This window comes from Mytilus trossulus, chromosome 4 (assembly GCF_036588685.1).
Source record: "Mytilus trossulus isolate FHL-02 chromosome 4, PNRI_Mtr1.1.1.hap1, whole genome shotgun sequence".
In the NCBI taxonomy this organism is placed as follows: Eukaryota; Metazoa; Mollusca; class Bivalvia; order Mytilida; family Mytilidae; genus Mytilus; species Mytilus trossulus.
This window is the reverse complement of record NC_086376.1, coordinates 26,468,311-26,481,727: the sequence shown is the minus strand read 5'-3', so window position 1 is coordinate 26,481,727 and position 13,417 is coordinate 26,468,311.

Here is a 13,417-nt window from a genome sequence, read left to right as displayed (position 1 = left end):
AAAGTTCCATTTGTTTGTCCTTATATATTTAAAACCTTGACTGTTTAGTCCTTTTTGATAAAATACTTAATATGACGTGGCTCGGTACTTATACATCCTACCATTTTGCAATTGTGCTATATTCAATCTTGATTTTTTGTCCTTCAATTTTGTTCTTGTACTTTTTGTATATGCCGTTTCGTGTTTCTTTGTTAAAGCAATGATTTGTTTTTTATAGCACTGTGATTAATGTTATATTACAATGTTGACTGGTGTACCCGAATTTTTGTCGCTTTAACCTATTATGTCTGTTTGTTTTGCGCACACATTATTTTCAATATAATGAAAATCAATGCGACTGTCATACAAATGAAGGGTTAAGATAGATATAAAATCAGTTTTAATCCACACTTTTTTACAACGGGAAATGCCGGTACCAAGCCAGGAATATGACAGTTGTTTTCTATTCATTAGATGTTTTTGAGCTTTTGGTGATGCCTTGTTATAAATGACTTTCCGTTTTGAATTTACATTGGAGTTCTGTATTTTGATATTTCACTTTTTACCAAAAGGTAAATGTTATGATTTTAAAAAACACCAGAACCCAGATTCTATACTAAGTCTTCATGACAACCATTCATTATGTGTGAAGTTGACAAGGTCTAGTTATCTTCTGATGACTTTTTTTTCAGAAAAAAGGCGATTCGTTTTTTGACACAACACTCGTTTGTCAACTTTCTGCTGCCACACAGATGATATTTTATAAAGTCTTGAGTAGCAGCTGCAAGCTCTCAAATACCGAAAGACTTCGAAAATGTATATCCAATATATTAGTGAAGTTGGTATATTGCTGCTGAGATTAAGGGAAATTTATAATTTCAAAAATTAAAATCGTCTCGTTTATTATAGATTCTGGTACTGAGATGACTGTGTATGTCTAATTCGAGATATAAGTCTATAATGAAACTGAAGAAGCAGTGTCGGTTGTTTCTTGCTCAGGACGATATATTAACAGGACCTAATCAGCAAAGTTTGGATTGTTAATGGAAAGCACATCATCTATATATCTTAATGGGAAATTAAAAGAGCAGGCTTCTTTGATTTTCTTGTTTTTGTCAAAAGTAAATTCACAAAAATACTGAACTCAGAGGAAAATCAATTTGGAAAGTCCATAGTCACATGGCAAAATCAAAAAACAAAACGCATCAAAAACGAATGGACAAGAACTGTCATATTCCTGACTTGGTACAGGCAAATATAGAAATAGGAAAAGGTCGACAAGTAGAGTTTCGTCCCCATAAGAATGCCGACAACCTGCTAAGGGCATACGATACAGTTTTGATCCCGTGTTTACATTTTGATAAAACAAAATCCATATAGACTATTTTTTACCCGATGAAATCAAATATGTAATATAAAATATACCTTTATGTGCTACTTTTTGAGTAAAATGAGGTCGAAATTTTGTATATTTGCTCAAGCTACACATCATGATATTATATTAAAACAGTAAATATTACTATATAGATAACAGGTGTAAAGCAGTAAAGAGTCTGTGTTTGGTCAGAGTACCGTGATAACTGTTGGATAACATTGATCATGTTATAGACATGATGATAGATATGACAATTAGTAAACTTTATTCATTAGGTGACATCAATGAACTAAAATATATACCCGCCTAATATCTTATTATTTTCTATGTTGTATCAAAGTCAGTACAACTAGATTAGATAGGGCTTCTGCCTTACTGTGACCAAGATAAACTATTGAATCTATGATACAAATCATCACTTAAAAGAGGGACGAAAGATATTAAAGGGACAGTCAGACTCATAAATCTAAAACAAACTAACAACGTCATGGCTACAAACAAACAAACAATAGTACACATGACATAACATAGAAAACTAAAGAATAACCAACACGAACCTCACCAAAAACTAGGGGTGATATCTGGTGCTCCGGAAGGGTAAGCGGATCCTGCTCCACATGTGGCACCCGTCGTGTTGCTTATGTGATAACAAATCCGGTAAATTCGGTAGGTCACATTCATGAAAAGGAAGGGGATTATAGTTACGACGTAAGGAACATATCCGATATCATTTGTGAAACGGTTATTCCATAACGGTTAACCAACTCGTGATGGCGTCCGTAAAATTTACGAAGGAATGATTTCAACTTCACAATTTGGAACTCTTGGTTTAATAGCTTCCTTGTGAACAGCAACCCTCTATCAAGAAAATCATGATAGGTAATGCAAGCACGGGAATATCGTATCACTTGGGAGATATATACCCCGTATGCAGGTGCTGCTGGAATGTTAGAAATGGAAAGTTTACAATCGGAAAGCTGAAATCATCTCTTTTGTCGTAAAGTTTTGTTTTCAACCGACCCTCATTGTCAATATCGAGATGTAAGTCAAGATATGAAGCCAACTTAACTGTATCTGTAGTATCCTTTATCTCTAGTTCGATGGGATAGATGCGTTCCACATACTAGTAGTCACCAAATTTTGAATTATTTAGTGAAAGAACATCATCTATATAGCGGAAAGAAGAGTTAAAGGATATTTCTAACTTCTTATCTTTCTGCCTAAAAAGTTCCTGCATGAACTGAGCCTCATAATAATAAAGAAATAAGTCGGCAAGTAGAGGGGCACAGTTTGTTCCCATTGGAATGCCGACAGTCTGTTGAAAAACACGTCCTCCGAAAGTTACAAATATGTTGTCAATCAAGATATCAAGCATCTTGATAATATCAGTGATCCTTTACAAAGTGGGATTTATCACTCCCTAAGACAAGATACTTGTATCTACGTTGGCCGTTCTTTTTTTATGAAGAAAAGCAATACCAACTCTTTCAATTTGTCTTTTAGTTTGGAATGTGGAATACTTGTGTAAAGAGTAGAAAAAGTAAAATGTTTTAATACTGTTACAAAATGAAAGAGCGTTAGATTGTATGTACTCTAAAAGATCTTTGGAATTTTTAAGTATCCACATCTGATTCACGCCACCTCTAGAATAGGCAATTTCACAATAACTTTGAAGCCCGTCTTTGATGGCTGATAAAATAGATGTTTATAATTTTGAAAGAGGTTTTGTGGAGCACTTGAAAGACCCAGCAATATACCGTTGTTTGTAAGGACACTTATGTAGTTTAGGTATCAAATACATTGATGGAAGATCCAGTTCTTCATCTTTGGTTGAAATTCCAAAGGAACATATAACAGACCTATGATTATCTAGGATTTCCTCTTTGGTAAGTGTCGTGAGGGTATATGTTGAGTTTCCAAGTGAATTGTCTATACCTAATTCGTTTATCAAGCAGTTAATGTAATGACTTTTACACACAAAAACGATGTTATTTGTGGCTTTATCTGCGGGGACAACAACATATTTGTCATGGAGGTCGGATAAGTGTTTTGCAACATTTGGGTCTTTAAAGATTGACGTAGCATGGGTATTGATGGACCCGTTTCAGTTTCTTAATTCTGATTTGTATCAACGACTTCACAGTGCCTTAATCCATTTGGAAAGAGTGTTTACGTCTTCCTTCTCGCGTTTAGTCCATTGCCTGGCATAATCCTCGACTGAATCGTTCAAAATTTTAAAGTTGTATTTCCAATTGATGGATTTAGGCTCACGATATTTCGGACCTTTCGATAACACTTAAAAAATACCTGCGCCCTGCATTACTAAAATATAATTAACCAGATATAAAAGCACTTTACAACTACTTTAATGCAATTACCGGTATATAAAATCGAAAAGGCCTCCTTCAACTCAGTAATCTTTATCCGTGTTGAGCCTTCACGGTAAATTGTTTCAGTTTTTTGTCTTAGTGTAAAATAAAGTGTCTGTTTGAATACCAAACTAAACAGAACACCGCCCCCTTTTAATCAAGAAGGACATAGTGTTGTCTTTTAAATTCCAATATCTTCCACCATGTTATTGTTCTCCAACGACACAGTTGTATTGGTACACAGTTCTGCTCTTCCATCTTGAACCAAAGTTGTCATATCCACAGTTTCATTGGAAACCTTTATGGAAATAGGTGTAAACTTTCTTCTCGTAGCCTTTGAACGTTTTCAAGGTAGCTTTTGTGAAGTCGTTTGCCATATGGTTCTGCCTATTTGAATATCTGTACCAGCGGCAGTAATATCATTACGACAAACAACTTTCCCGATGTTATCATTCCATTTTTTCTGTTGCTTTGGTCGAATCATGTTAAATTGAATTTCCGCTCGAAGCTGATTTTATAAAGTCACCCGTATCCCGTGTTATCGATTTCCACAACTACTTTACTAAATGCCAACAAATTACTTACTTTTGTATTCTTCTTGTGTTGCATCTCTATGTTTGTTTCTTACATGTCTTTGGAGATTTTTTCCTCTATCAGTATTTTAGAAACAACCATCATATTTACAAAATAACCTTGAATCTGCACACATAACTAAATGGTTATCCCTATGTTCTTTCTTATTGAATGAAGATGTACAGAACACACATTCCCATTGATCTGACATCATTGGTGTTTGTTTTTGTTTTAGCCAGTTTCTACACCTACTAAACAATAGAAAGATTTTCAATTTAAAATGTACAAAACTTATTTAACATCATAATCATCCATCCAAACTGGTTTTCGCCTTGTACGGTACCCTTCAGTTATATTGAAGTTATGATTCTAAATGAAGTGTTGGTGTTCCCTTAACTTAGGACTGACTATAAGATACCTTTCGTGGATAAATACTTTAGGTGCAATTGTTTAGGTGTAACTGTAGATTACAATTGGCCCATACAGCCTTTGAAAATATACTGTAACTTCTTTATGACGAAGAACGTCCTGATGTTGAAAGCATCAATTTCTTTATTAGTAAACATAATATGAAGGATTTCCCCATGTTAGTATTTGCATTCCAGAATGTATGTTGCTCTTTTGTATACCCTACTTAAGTCAATGTATCTGAACAGTGTGATTTGACAAAAATGCAGTATAAACTAAACATATTTTCCCATACTGAAGGATGAATCAGGTGTAGAAAAGTGTGAAAATGTTTTTTTGAGATTTTTTTAAAATTAAGTAATCACTGCATGGCAAAAGACCTAATGGCACTAGAGGCCTTGGGTTTTTAAAGATAGAAAGATACATGTTCAAATTCATTTCTAAATAGTATAATGAAAGAACTTCAGTTAACTTTGTATGTAGAATTTTGGGCAGTGTTTGAAAGTGGTGAACATTCTAAAAAGGCTATCATTATCACTTATGGGTCAGGAAATACTACCATGCTCCCTTTTCGTCCACGATGAAACCAAAAATAATCGAGTTTAACGCAATCTTCAGCAAAAGACGGATAATTTACAATATATAAAGCTACGGAATGTGGAATGTAAAGAAGTTTATAAAATATCTGCCACCATCTGAAACACTATAACAGTCAGTTGAAGGCACTCTTCTACATCGGAAAGCTATCGTATACTTATATTTCAAAAAAAAGATTGGTAAAAGAAATAACAGTGCAATATGTGTTTGTTTTCCTGAAAGCAGTATGATATATTGTAGAACTTTATACGCATTTCTTTCTCATTAAATAAGTCACGCTTTACGCCAATGCATTATTCTTTCATTTGTTACCTTAACAATTACATAAAATATTTTTTTAATGACGGCAACTTCCTCTAAATTCTGTGATAATAACAGCATTAAACAGTGCCAATTTTAAACAAAATCGCTAAATATGAACCTACTTATTGATATAAAAATCCAATCACAATTTGTAGCAGTTACGTGGTGAATATTTAGCATAGTAAGAATTTAACAACCATGTCGCATTAGTGAAACCACGAACAATTAATTGCCCATTTCCATATCCGTGATTCACGTAAATCAGAATACAGTCAATAGATTCAGTATGATAACAGGAAGAAGTGGCATAATTTCCAAGGAGAAAACTTCTAAACATAAAACACAGGACAAGGATGCAAAAAATTACAGACAGCCACATGGTCTTCAACAATGAGCATCAATCGTATGCTATGTAAAGTATGGCAACAATATGTTTAAGATGAAACAGAAAATAATATAAGGACCAGATAAACGCGGAAAATTTAACTAAAAAGAGTCAATAAATTATACCGTAATGAAGGCACAAAAAAACGTCCAGTTACTGGAAGTAAGGTCAAAACCCTGTTGATATGAAACCTCACTCCTAAAGGTGTACCTGTTTGAATATTCAAATTGAATTATTATTAAATAGATTGTCACAAAATATCGTTTGTTCACTTCTAAAAAATACTTTCAGACATTTTTGTAAAAAAAATGTGTCAATCTCAACTTTCAATAAAATTAAATGACATCAAATGAAAACGAGTAATAGAAACATAGAGACATCTGTAAATAGACATGTAAGATAATTGTACCACTATGTAAGTATGAAAAATTAAAGAAAGATATGAAGTTCCAATTCATTTGCACATTATGTAGAATACCTAACAAAGTTGTTAAAATATATAAAAAAAAAACAATGTCGCTATAAAGATGTTTGTGTTAATGACACATCTCTGCTTGTTTTTTAATTTGTTCACAACTGGTCAAGACATGAAGGTTTATAGTTTGGCAATTGGTTTATAGACTTGTATTTTGTTGAGAACTTTATGTGTTTCAATAGTAGTGCGTGCTGTTTAGTTTCAATCATATTGATATATATCGCAGGTATCCTTTCATACACATATAAATGAGAATCATAAAAAAATGTTCTACACTAGTACGAGAGAAAACCAACATTTACTTTACCATTCGTGAAGTAGAATTATCACCAATATCAAACTAATTATAAAGGTACATGGAAGAGAAAACATGTCTATTTGAGAGGTTATAATATCTTTTAATATATTCAAACAACTATTATTGTCAGCTTGTATATCATATAAAAATCTGTTCTAAAAAGTAAAAAAAAAAAAAATACATAACTCCGATGAAAATTCAAAATGGAAAGTCCCTAATTGAATGGCAAAATCAAAAGAAAAAAACACATTAAACGAATGGACAACAACTGTCATATTCCTGACTTGTACAGGCATTTTTAAATGTAGAAAATGGTGGATTGAATCTGGTTTTATAGCGCTAAACCTCTCACTGTATGACAGTCGTCTAAGCAAATGTACTTACAGGATATGTTAAGGAGGAATGGATATACTCTTGATTTATAGAATTGACATATTGTATCGAAATTTGTATTAATTGTTGAAGGCCATAGTAAACCTCAAGATGTCAATGGTTTTTGTTCACTTGTTTGTATTGGTTTTTTTTCTTCTGTTTTTCATGAAAAATCATCACTGAGCTTAATTTAGTATAAAAAAAACAACACACTCTGTTGTGTTTTTGATTCAGCATCCATTGAGATAACTGGTAATAGCGTGTTGACTTACTACCCGGTATCTATATTTTTAGTGTTTTTCTGATTCCCATAGTTTGCTTTTTTTTTACAATAATTTGTACCCCCTAAGAAACTTATGCGATTTGCATTTAGAAAAAGTACTTATGCCTCTAATTGCAAGTTTCCAAAGCTTTTTGTAGACTATTGATGCTACTTTAATTTGTATTTATTCCCACTTATGTAGAAATTCAACAATACATGCATGTCATTTAGAAAATGCTTACTTATAAACGAAAGAGGTATCAAATTACAAATACGTGCTCACAGAGTCATTTGTTAAACTTAACACTCATGAAGACTGTATCAAATTTCAGATAATAATTGTTTAATAAGACCTTGTCTAGCTTTTTGAAACAGTTGCACAATAAAACAATGTACATATTTTGTGACTGAGGAATTTAAAAATATCTCAGATGGGTCTTAGTAAAAAGGAATAATTTGTAGTATGTATTCTATTCAGTAGAAACACAAACAAAACAATTGAAAACGTCATGACAAAAAACTTCCGTTAGTGCTTAACTAGATTTTGATGAGCCCAAAGTGGTCACCAATTTGTATATTAATTTATTATTCTGTTCAGACAAGGTGACTGTAGAAATTTAATAATGCAATAGAAGTAAAATATATATAACCCAAACTGTATTTTTTTAAATTGCAAAAACATTATAACAAAAATAGACCATTACTTAACTTACTTTATAACTAGTTTCACTTAATTCATAAGTTTAACTACATTTGCTAGATATACTCAGAGTAATATTTTCCCCATTATTTTTTATTATTGCAGACATTGACAATTTCGATTTGAATTTTGTTTAGGATACCATACAAAACTCCGAAACAAACAAATAAAATTTAAAAAAAAACACATACACACAATCACCAAACTAACAAAGATTATGGGTTTCTGACTTAGAAATGGTACAACAATGCTGCAAGGTTAAACACGGAAAGTTTCAAACTTCCCCCTAAAATCAAATGTGGAATAAAAAAAACCAAGCAAAACTCCCATTTAAACCCAGTTTGGAAAGTCCGACTCCGATGTTAAATCAGGTTACAGAACAAATAAAAAAAAAAGACAATAATGAACATCAATTAACAAAGGACTACTCTAGCAGTTACTGTCATACCAGCTCAAGGACTCAATTAGAACAAAGCTTTTCTAAAGATGATGTCTTCATCATATGAATTTTCTAAAGAAGATGTCTTCATCATATGAAAATCAACCACAATCCCTTTAGTTGCCAGATATAAATAAAGGTAACAGTAGTATACCGATATTTAGTAGTCATGAATCGATTAGGCGAAAACAAATCCGGGTTACAAACTAAACTAAGGTAAACACATTAACTATAAGAGGAAAACAACGAAACAGTAGAAACACTGAATTGCAACAAAAACCAAACGACAATGCAACATACATAGAAACGAACTATTTGATAACAACTGTCATATTCTGGACTTGTATAGGATATTTTAAAAAGATTGGTGGGTTCAAACTGGTTTTGTGGCTAGCAAAACCTCGTGCTTTACATGTATGACAATGTTAAATATAACACCAAAATGACAACATTACATGGTCGACAGCAATACAGTACAAATAAATGCAAGAACACTGAGGCGATAGAAATAGATAAAAAAAAAAAAAAAAAAAAAGATAATATAATTGTACATTTCGACATGATAACCACAGAATAACAACAAATTTCTAAAATAATTTAGGACAGTCCACAAAAATTTGGATATAATTCGAGATTAGGTTGGTGATTATGTTTTTAGATGTGTTTTATTACAATTTCAAGAATATTAAAATAGAGTTGTGTTAGTAGTTGTGTAATCAATAGTATTATCTGCATATGTCGGTATTTCTCCTAAATCGTTGTTGGAGCTGGGTTTTAAATAGCAGCGGTTTCATATATCTTTCATGTCTGGTAATTTCGTAAAATAAATCGTTGAGAATTTAGAAAGCACCAGACGTTCTTTTCGCCGCGTTTCTCTTGGACACTTGTAGGTTAGTATTTATTATGCAGTTCTACATTATCATCATAATTATAAGATCAATTCTTATTACATTATCTTCACCAAAAAATCCAGTCTTAATTTTTATCATTATTTTTAACAGTATCTAAATCGCATGTGACATTCTTTTTATATTGTAAAATTGAGAATGGAAATGGGGAATGTGTCAAAGAGACAGCAACCCGACCAAATAAAAAAACAATAGCAGAAGGTCACCAACAGGTCTTCAGTGTAGCGAGAAATTCCCGCACCCGGAGGCGTCCTTCAGCTGGCCCCTAAACAAATATATACTAGTTCAGTGATAATGAACGCCATACTAATTTCCAAATTGTACACAAGAAAATAAAATTTAAATAATACAAGACTAACAAAGGCCAGAGGCTCCTGACTTGGGACAGGCGCAAAAATGCGGCGGGGTTAAACATGTTTGTGAGATCTCAACCCTCCCCCTATACCTGTAACCAATGTAGAAAAGTAAAAGCATAACAATACGCACATTAAAATGTGTATAGTATCCTAGAAAAATGTCAAAACATGCTATCAGCAAACAAATACATGTTGCTTCCAACACATTGCTTTGGGCCATTTTGGAATGAGGCTTAAGATACGATATTATAAATTTGAAAACTATATATACGGAATCTTTATTATTGGAAACTTATCCGAATCAAGTACAGTACTGTTGTAAGGTTATTTTTGGTATTAATTCATATCGATAAATTCATATGAATATCCTGATGGATATAAATGTTTATGATGCATGATAACTTACAGTTTTTCTGCATTGTAATCTTTGAATAATTTAGAGGTATAATTCTGGAGGACAAAGGTTTAATTTTACTACATATCGCTACCCCTCCCCCCCCCCCCCCACCCTAAAAAAGAAAAAGGGCTTCGTTGCAATATTCAAGAAGTCATTTTTCTTGCTTGAATTATGATAGTCCAGTGTTTTTTTTTACATAAACAATCAATAAGTTACTTTCAAACGGGTATTTATACTACCCAATCAGAAGTTACTAGTTGTAAAAAGAAGAATATGATACGTATCTTTATGGGACAATACTTCTTTTATATGCAAAAGATAATATATCAAAGGATCTGCAGGCGTTCATTGCTTATTTTCTTTTAAACAGCTGAACGATTCTCGAGATTTTTCTAGTCTGCTCATAATAGTGGTCTTTTTTTCTAAAAGGAGAGTTTACATATTGCTGGATATGAATTGATCCGTGTGTCCCTTGGTCTTAAACCTATAATATTTGTTTGCATGCTTGTAGATAAAATTTATAAGTGATATATACATATATCAATGTGACATCATATACCATATACAGAAGTTAATCCCTTGACATATGGTAAAGGCAGGGACAAGATTTGTATTTTCATCTAAAGCTATATGACTCCTTTATATTTTTGTTGTGAATGCACCTCTTCAACCTTGTATAATTATTTTACTAAACAGACACTTTTCAGTGAGTTGACTTAAGGACATTCCCGTACATCATTATATTTTGACTTATGACTTAATGGTTGGTATATAATAAGATATTTTTTTTATGGGCCTGTTGGCTTATATATATCTAACAATATATTTCACCCAAAAAGAATATTATACATATTGACTAGGTTAAATGAAGAATCAAATAAGGAAATTGATAGTATAATGCGAAAGTGGACAAAAGATTAAACAGATGAATCTTATCAAAACTAAAATATACACATACAAAAAAGCAGCTCAATCGATGCCATTTTGCATTAAATTTTAAAACATGACAAGAAATTTTATTTTATTATCCCCACAGCAGTGAAATTGAATAAGTTTTAAATAAAAGTGTAAGACATTACAAAAAATGGTGGAAGTCAAAAGTAGATTCTAATAGAAATCAAGAGTATTGTTAAATCTATAAACAGAGGATTAAATGGAAGATACATACTTTTCACTAAACTTATGATAGAAAACTAAAGATTGAGTATCACAAACCACTCCAATACATGTGGAGAACTCAGTTGCATCAAAAAGGTGAGGATTTAATCTGCTCATTATATCATCGGACTATCATGACTATATATGGAAATTTGTTATTTGGGTTAATGGAAGTGATTTTTAAATATACTTATAACGTGGCTGAGAAAATAGAGGTTCCGTGAATCAGACATTGATACTAAAATATTCCAAAGATTATTGTCTTCTTGAGGGATAAATCTCCCTTTGTAAAAAATCACTCTGATTCAAACATAAAATTCTCTTAAACAGACATTATCAAGATTATGAAGATGCTTGACTTCTTGATTGAAAACATATTTATAATGTTTGGAGGACATGTTATTCAACGAACTATCGGCATTCCCATGGGAACCAATTGTACCCCTCTTCTTGCCGACTTCAGTTGTTACTATATTTTTATGAGGCTGACTTCATACAGGAACTTCCAAGGAAGAAAGAAAAGAAGTTATCAATACCCTTTAACCTCACTTTCCGCTATATAGATGGTGTTCTCTCACTAAATTATTTCAGCTCCTTAGTCATTCACAAATATTTTGACAAGGTAGTACCATTTTCCGTGTATTTATTTCCTCAGAAAGGTCTTTTCAAAATTCTCTTGATTTTTGCATGTGATGCCGTCTACATGTGTTTTGGGTATAAGGTTGTAACAATTATAACATTTTTATATTTGAAAATTAAAAAAAAATATATATTCTCCAAATCAAAACCATCATCTATCAAAATAAAGTTTTAAAATGTGTCATTGATTCATTTAAGGAAAACTGTTTTAATGAATTTTTTACTTTTTGGTATTACTTTTGTAACAAGAGTATACTTTTGTTTGATTTTTTAATACGATTAACATTTTACAGAAAAGAAAAAAAGCATATTTAAAATCGGGCAAACATATTTTTCGCATACTTGACTTGATTTTCACATACTAGTATATAATAGTTGTGACTATGAATTCTTCGTTGACCTTATTGTCAATGTCATACTCTTTTTCGATTTTGAACAATATGATAAAGTCAGTGTCAATATATAACCGTGGTATAATTTAAAGAAAAAGTGGACCTTTAAACCATGCTGTCATAGGGGAATTACGTGAATCATTGAAAAAATACTGTACAAACAAAATAAGGATCAACATATCAAATCATCACATCAATAATATATATTTTGGCTATGTTCCTATCTCAAAATTTCGTTTTTAAGACGGTGCATTTTCTGATCAATATCACGTCTCTTTAACTCCAATACTTATCACATAACAGGTGAAAGGCTTTATATGGTTCACACAGCAAACTATCTATTATAGATAGATTGTAAAAAGATAAATTTGAAACTACTATAAAGAAAATTACTTAATTGCCAAATTTTTATTGTAATGGAACCCATTGTCGTTTAGACCAAGTAATTAGCTTAAAATTGTTTCTAACCGTGTCTGGTACTTTTTACATTAAAAGTTTAAATAAAAAAAAACAAGTGCATGGTACTGAAAACATATTATTACCCCTTATGTCATCATTACATCATATCTTTCAAATTTAACGCCTTCATTTTATTCTGAAATAAAAATAAGGAGTTGTTGTTCGTTAACCATCGAGACAACTACCCACTTCAGTTATAATGAAGTCGAATTAATCAGCTGCGTACAAAAAAGAAGGAGATACTAGGACTTCCAACGAAACAATACACAATAGAAAAAAAAAGACTTACAACATACATACACACGTCACCAAAAAATGAAGCACGCCTTAAACACACATTCAGGAATAACTTTGCATTTCAAAGTTTGAACATTATCTTTATATCAAGTATTCATCAAATAAAAACTAAATGTATTCTCTTTCGTGAGAGTAATACAGTAATATATAAACCTTAAATATCATGAATATTGTTGTCAATTATGTTCAATGAACTAAATTTCTGGAATTAAAATGATATCAACATGTCATAAATTGCATGTGTTTTATTGATTAACCTTGATCATCAACAATAAA